Source organism: Setaria viridis, chromosome 9, assembly GCF_005286985.2.
Source record: "Setaria viridis chromosome 9, Setaria_viridis_v4.0, whole genome shotgun sequence".
In the NCBI taxonomy this organism is placed as follows: Eukaryota; Viridiplantae; Streptophyta; class Magnoliopsida; order Poales; family Poaceae; genus Setaria; species Setaria viridis.
Genome location: NC_048271.2, coordinates 18,483,526 through 18,491,581, shown reverse-complemented (window position 1 = coordinate 18,491,581; position 8,056 = coordinate 18,483,526).

The window sequence follows — 8,056 nt, the reverse complement described above, 5'->3', positions numbered from 1 at the left end:
CTTGATCCTATCACCTCCCTGAACGCGTTGGAGAGCATCTGTCCCATTCCTTTCATGGTTTACGAACACAACTTGCACATGGGTTACGTTAGCAAAATAAAAATGAGCTCTTACCCACGAGTTGCTCCACCAAGGTTGTTGATTCTTGCAGCAAAGGAATTGAGAGAGAGAGAGGTTTCTTGTGCTTGGACTTGAGCAAGAACTCTATGAAAACCCGAGAGCCAAAGAGAGGAGAGGAGGTGAGTGAGTGACACGTTGAATGGATGATCAACATGCACCTCTCGGCCTATATTTATAGAGCAAAACCACCGGGCTATTGGGAACCGACCAAGGGCAACGGCTAGGAGCCATTGGCGTTGGTGGGGCCCAAGAGCCGTTGGGCCTGGTTCGGCCGAACCAACGGTTCGACCAACCCCTAGTGGGTCCCACTGGCTGCTAGTTTTGGCCCACGGCCCCCCAACAACTATATTGTGACATAGTGGGGAGGCCCGACCAAAGTGAGTTCCGGAAATGCTCCGAAATATTTTGCAAAGTATTTTGCTCAAAGTTATTTTATTGCCTTTGAATTTTTAGAAAATTTTTATGAAAGGTTAAAGGGGCTAGAATAAATTCCAGTATGCAAATGCAAGTTTGAAAAAATAAAATATGCAGTTTGAAAAAAAAACAAATAAAGAAAATATACAATTTTGAAAATTCAAATATTTGATAACACTGATTTACATTCGGCAAGGGCTCACCATTTTTATGTCCGTTGAGTAGGACTTCCTCCGTAGCATTTTAGCTTGTGGATGGGGCATCCGGTCCAGGAGAAGAAGACACAGATGGTTGCACGTCCTTCATCTTCTGTACTTTCTGGGTTTTCTTGGGTTTTGCGGCTGGAGATGCAGCTGGTTGAGGGATATGGGTATCCCATGGGTCCCAACCGACCAGGATACTAGTCGGACCTAACAAGTGGGCCCGCCCGACCAAGGCGTGTGGGCCAAGGACATGAAGTTACTTGGAGTACACATCAAGGTAACAAGACAGTCCAAATCTGCCTGGATATCATGGAACGCGTATTGTAGTCTGACTCAAATTACTTTCCATATAACTACTGAGTAGATTATATTCATACCGACATGTAACTCTTGGTTGTCAACCTACATAAGGCAGCCAAGGGAGCCTCCTGAGGCAACCCAACGAATCCAATCCCAAGAATCCCCATCAACTCTCAAGCAATACAAACTATCAAAACACAGGACATAGGGTATTACTCTCCGAAGGTCCGAACCTGTCTAAAACCCTTCTATCCCTCCTGTTTTAGTGATTACCTTCAAGTTCTTGGTTTTGCAACCGCCCCCACCTACAAATCAACCACTTGGGTAACCCCATGGTGGACTGCCAGGCTTATAAATCCGACAGTTGATGCACCAGGTACGCGTGGTTGCGAGACCCTCTTCGCGACCTCGATGGCATCCCGTCCCGGTGTTGTTTTTCCCGAGAGCATGAAGGACTTCCTCACCAAGCTAATCTAGATTCTCTTTGGGACCATGCCAACGGATTCCGATCCGATTACTTCTCTCGTTGACTCGACATCTTTCGTCGACTCGATGTCCACCGCCAGCTCGACTTCCGCCAAATCTACCCCGACGGGACAAGTTCTCTAACCAAGGATCATCATGCCGCTTGCCCAGCAAGTTAGCGAACTCTCTCTCTCTCTCTCTCTCTCTGAGAGGGTTCTAGATCTACTCGCCATCACCCGCCCACCCATGCCCTCCGGCCTGACCGCAGGGCTAGATCGCATCAGCAGCACCATTGCTGAGTGTATAGATCTGTCTGAGGTGGCGCTATGCTCAATAAGGTCAGCGGGGTCCGTCTCGCGTCCCCTTTGGTCTGTGGAACTCGGTTGCCGAGTACTCCACTAAGTTTCACCAGGTTTTTCAGATCCAATCTAGTGATCTGCTCGAACCCACCCAGTTTCGAGATCGTGGTGAATTCCAGGTGTCTTGCATAATCCTGACGCCAAATCACTATGGAAGCAATGATGAGAGTAACTCCTTCACACCCGATCGCGAAGCTTTCATGGTCTCTTCTGATGAGCCACCCCATGATGGGAAACAGAATCTCAAGAAGAAGGCCGTAACGCCAGGAATCAGAACTGTGCAGCACAGCGCCAACAAATGCAAGCCAATGCCTAGTAGCAACCTGTTGCTAACGCAGATGCAACAGGAGACCAGCATCAACAGCTGCGCAATGATCGTGACAACGCTGAACAAGGCAATGCTCAGGACAGATGTAGAAGCCCTGTACACACCCACAATCTATTAGCCGATCTCGAGCAGGCCGGCCACAACATCTTCGCTACACCCCTAGCCAACCTGGGGGCTGCCTTCGCCGACCTGGAAAATCTTCTAGATTCGGACCAAATCCGACGGATCTATGCGTGACTCCAAGTCACCAACACCCCGATCGAGGAGCAGATCAATAACCGACCCGCACATTCTCGGTCCACAGCTACCCGACACTCTTGGAGCTAATCCGGGCATAGCAGATCTGACCATCGAGGAGGTAACCGCGTGGGAGGTCGAATGGAGCCAATCCGTGAAGAAATGGTGGATCAGGATGCCAACCCACCCGCCAAGAACAACACCAACCCTCCTATCAATGGCAACGTCAACAATGGCCATCAGCACAACAACGACAACAACCACCCTAAGGCAGGAGAGGCGATGATGAGGACCATGTCCGACCTGGATAGCAACATGATCTATGTGATGAGTTGTGTGACCTCCATCAGCACCTCGATATTCGCCTAGACCTCAACACCCACCACCATGAGCGTGAAGAAGCCGAGCTCCACCACCACACTGAGTATAATCACGACTATGGCGCTCTTGTGCCTAACTGCAACGCCGAGCGCGAGGACCGCCGTCGCCAAGAAGATGAGATGCATTGCCACGCTGACTATGACTACATGTACAGCGCCCCTGAAAACGCCTACAACCCACCTAGGCATGACTACCACGGACGCCCCAGGGCTAGCTCGGCCCATCCAGTACTACCTCGATGACGAAGATGATGACACGGCGATCGATGGCTTTGCCGTCTTCACTCCAAGCCTCAAGGCTGTTGACTGGCTAGTCATATTCAAGCTGGCCATCAACGAAAAGTATGATGGTTGCTCTGACCCCACCATCGGGTCAAGACATACGGCATCGCGGTGAAAGCCACCAACAGCAACTACGACTAGATGGCTGCCTATTTCCCGGTGGTGATGGGTCCCGCTCTGCTCCTGTGGCTGGAGAATCTCCCTGGAACAGCATCGACAATTGGGGCAGCTCGCTAGAGCTTTCACCCAAAACTACCAAGCTACCTATAATAGGCCCGGCAACATGGAGAAACTTGGCCAAGTCCGCCATAGGATATGCGAAACCATCCGGGAGTACGCCAACCGCTTCTTCGAGAACCACAACAGGCTGGCCAGTGTTGAAAATCGTGATATCATTATGTACTTCCGTTCCAGCCTGATGAACTGCACAATGTTCTGCAAGATGTACGAGACTGCCCCCAAGACGGTCGAGTTCTGCAAGATGTACGAGGCTACCCCCAAGATGGAAGTTGTCAACAAGCAAGCAGACATTGAAGAGGCGGCGAAAGTTCAATTCCAGAATGTCAAGCACTGTCTAGGCGATGACTACGACCAGCCGATCCATAATGAAACCCAAGCACGTCTGGAGTCCTGACTTCAAAAAAGGGCCCAAGAGGTCCTTGCTGCTGAGACCGACCCTGTTAGACTGACCACCTTTAACCGGGAAGAATTCGACGAAACCCTTAGCGCTCCATGACCCTTCCACAAGGACACACGTCACACTCTTCGGGATTGCATAGTCCTGAAGAAAGAGCTCGGCACCCCGGTGGAGTACAAGCGGCCCCACTGCACCGACTACCGCCAAGATGACAACAGACGCGAGTACCAACGCCGCGATGACCGCAACGACCGCGACGATCGCCGTCGCGACAGCCACTACAACGACGACCGCGACAACTACAGGCGCGATGACTGTGACGACCATAACCGAGAGGAGTGCTGCGACCAGCCACATCAAGATGTCCCACGGCCCGGTGCTGACTAGAATGGGGGTTTCCAGCGACCGGAGCGCCAAGTCAACATCATCGTGGGTGGCCACAACGCTTTTTGCAGCAACTGCCAACAGAAGCTATACCAGTGAGACGTGCACTTTGTCTTCATGCAGCCAATCCAGTATCTACGCTGGTCAGAGCAATCTATAACCTTCTCCAAGAAAGATCGATGGGTCCACATCCCAGATCCCGGTTCCTACCTGCTGGTGGTTTGCCCGACCATAGACCGGGCGCTACTCCCCAAGGTGCTGATTGACAGTGGTAACAAACTCAACATCACCTTCACTGAGACCTTGAAGTGCATGGACTTTGACTTCGAGTGACTCTAGCCCTATGAAGAGCCCTTCTACAGCATCATGTTGGGATACGAGGTAGGCTATGCTAGTACAAAACAAAAAAAATTTACCGTGTAAACCAGGAATAACTGCTGTTATAGATCACGGGATTACCACTCGACGCACAGGTGCAGAAGTTGTAGAAACGTGTCAGGGCAGCGAAGTCAATCACATGTCGACACAGTGTAGTCGAACACGTTGACATCGAGCAGCTCCTCAGCAGCTCATCCACGTGTAACGACGTCCTCCTCGTGCGCTGGCTTGTCAGGTTCCTCATCGGCTCATCAGGTTCCTCGTCGGAGCTCTCATGCGGCGGCTCGTCCAAGTGCTGCAGATGCAACACCTCCAAGGTATCCACACATGCGGGGAGGAAGCGTCGCAAGCCGGATTGCTAGGTCTGCGCGTTGCAACAAAGGCGAGGGCGCGGGAAGGGGCGCAACTGTGGTTCGGCCAAAAAGGGGTAAACCCTAGGGCACCCCCACCCCTCAATATATAGGGGTTCCTAATGGGCCTCTGGGTCCAAGGCCCATTAGTACTCCTAAACCTGGTCCAATTTGGATCAAATCCTTATTAGGCTTCCAGCCCTTTAAGTGTGTGACCCTATAGGTTCGTATACGTATAGACATGGCACGAGTACTCCTACTCGCCCAATAGTTGGTAGCGGCCTCTAGCAAGACATGCCAACTCCTATACGCACACGAAGATCATATCAGACGAACCATCACAATATCACGTACATGCTATTCCCTTTGCCTCACAATATTTGGTCTAGCTCCAAGCCGACCACTCTTTCTCGATGCTGCGATTCGGAATCCCTTTCTAGGTTAACTCTTAACCTCACATAGCATGGCCATGCATTTCCGGATCCGATCACTCGAGGGGCCAAGAGATATCTCTCTCAAATAGAGAGGGGCAAATTCCATCTTGACTGACCATGCCTCACAGCATGCTTCTTGAAAAACCCGAAAGCTACCTTTATAACTACCCAGTTATGGTTTAGCATTTGATGGTCCCTAAGTAAGTCGATCCACATCTTGAGTACTGCGACAATCTCATGTCTAAGGACAAAGCGTACACGTTGTGTAAAGAGAGAACTTTGTAACTCGCGTTGGGTCGGTCCTAGCACATGTCTCTACACGTGCCCACATTATTAGTTTGACATCTCCATATCCATGACTTGTGAAACATAGTCATCAACTAATACATGTGCTAGTCTAATATTCATGTGTGTCCTCACATGAACTCTGATTAGGGACAACTTTTAGAATAATCATACAAGTAAAGAGTTTCACATACAATTCACATAATTGTAAATCAATTCAAGTAGCCTTTAATGGATACTCAAGGAACACAATATAAAACATGGATACAATGGAATGTCATCATCTCTATGATTGCCTCTAGAGCATACCTCCAACACATCATCCCCAGCAAAGGGTCCTACCCGATTGGCCACGTTGTTTTGCTGGTCACCTTTGGCACACAAGCAAACTACCGCACGGAGCACCTCACATTTGAGGTAGCGAACTTCAAGACTTCCTACCATGACATCCTTGGTAGGACCATGCTAGTGAGGTTCATGGCAATCCCGTACCACACCTACCTCGTCCTCAAGATGCCGGCCCCAAACGGAGTCCTCTCCATCTACGGCGATGTAGAGACATCATACAGATGCGACAATGAGGCAGTTTAGCTTGTAGAAGCCCTAGAGTTATCAGCTAAGGCCATAGCCATGGTAGCCGAGGCCCTGAAAATGAGCAAGGACCAGCTAACGATCCCTGAGACAGAGCCGATGTCCACAGCGCTGCAACCCGATCCCAGGTCAAGAAGATCTGCCTCGGCCTAGAAGACCCGACCAAGACGGCCCTCATAGGGGCTGATCTCTCAGAGAAATAGGAACTCGTGCTCACCAGTTTTCTCTGAGAAAACTCGGAGATATTCACGTGGAAGCCATCCGATATACCCGGTGTCCCCAAGGAGCTAGCTGAGCACTCCTTGGACTTGAGCAAGACTGCACGGCCAGTCAAGCAAACACTCCATCGCTTCGCCCAAGATTGCAAGGAGGCCATTAGGGTAGAATTAAATAAGCTCCTAGCCGCCAGATTCATCCATGAATGTAAGCATCCCGACTAGTTAGCAAACTCCATCCTTGTAAGAAACAAAACCGATGAATGGAGAATGTGCATTGATTACACCATCCTGAACAAGCACTGCTCTAAGGACTCCTTCCCTCTTCCGCACATTGACCAAATCATCGACTCTATGGCAGAGAGCATCCTGTTCTACTTCCTTGACTACTACTTGAGCTATCACCAGATTGCCCTTAATGTTGCCGACCAAAACAAGATGGCGTTCATAACACCCTTTGGCATCTACTGCTACAACACCATGACCTTTGGGCTGGAAAACGCTGGTGCCACCTACCAGAAGGCAATCCAGGGTTGCCTCGTGACATAGCTACACAGGAACGTCGAGGCTTACGTCGACGATGTTGTTGTCAAGACAAAGGATGAGGAAAGCTTCATAGCCGACCTCGCAAAGACCTTCAACAGCCTCTAGGCTTACTGCTGGAAACTCAACCACGACAAGTGTGTCTTCGGTGTCCCGTCTGGAAAGCTCATGGGCTTCATGGTCAGCTAGTAAGGCATCGAGGCCAACCCAGTCAAGGTGGATGCAATCTGAAACATGGCGAAACCATCTAACAAGAAGGACGTCATGAAGCTTACTGGCATGATGGCGGCCCTTAGCCACTTCATCAGCAAACTTGGAGAAAAAGATCTGCCCTTCTTCAAGCTCCTCAAAAAGGTGGACAAATTTGAGTAGGACGACGAGGCCAGCAAGGCACTCGAAGAGCTCAAGGCTTTCCTCACCACTCCTCCCGTCATGACTGCCCCGACCAACCAAGAAACTCTATACCTCTACATCTCTACAACGACGCATGTTGTCAGCACCGTGCTAGTTGTGGAGCGCCAAGAGCCCGACCATGCTCACGTGGTGCAACGCCTGGTGTATTACATAACCAAAGTCCTTAGCGACTCCAAGACCCGCTACATGCAGGTTCAGAAAATGCTCTACACAGTTCTGATCTCCTCAAGAAAGCTGCGGCACTACTTTCAAGTGAACAAGATTTGGCTGGTGTCATCATACCTCATCGGCAAAAAATCCTCCACAACAAAGATGTCAACAGCCGAGTTGCCAAGTGTTCTATGGAGCTCGGCGAGTTCAACCTCAATTTCTGCCGACGTCATGCGATCAAGTCGCAGATCTTGGCGGACTTTGTGGCTGAGTGGATGGAGATCCAGAAGCCACCTTCCCTGAAGAGGCTAGAACACTGGACCATGTACTTTGACAGTGTCCTTAACCTTGAAGGAGCCAGAACACTGGACCATGTACTTTCACAGTGTCCTTAACCTTGAAGGAGCCAGTGCAGGAGTCCTATTCATATCCCCCAAAGGTGAGCAGCTCAAGTATGTGCTCTAGATCCACTATATGGCCACCAAGAATGGCACCGAGTACGAAGCCCTCATCTATGGCTTATGCATTGCTATTTCTCTAGGAATCAAGCGCATCCTTGCTTATGGCGACTCCAAGGTTGTCATTGA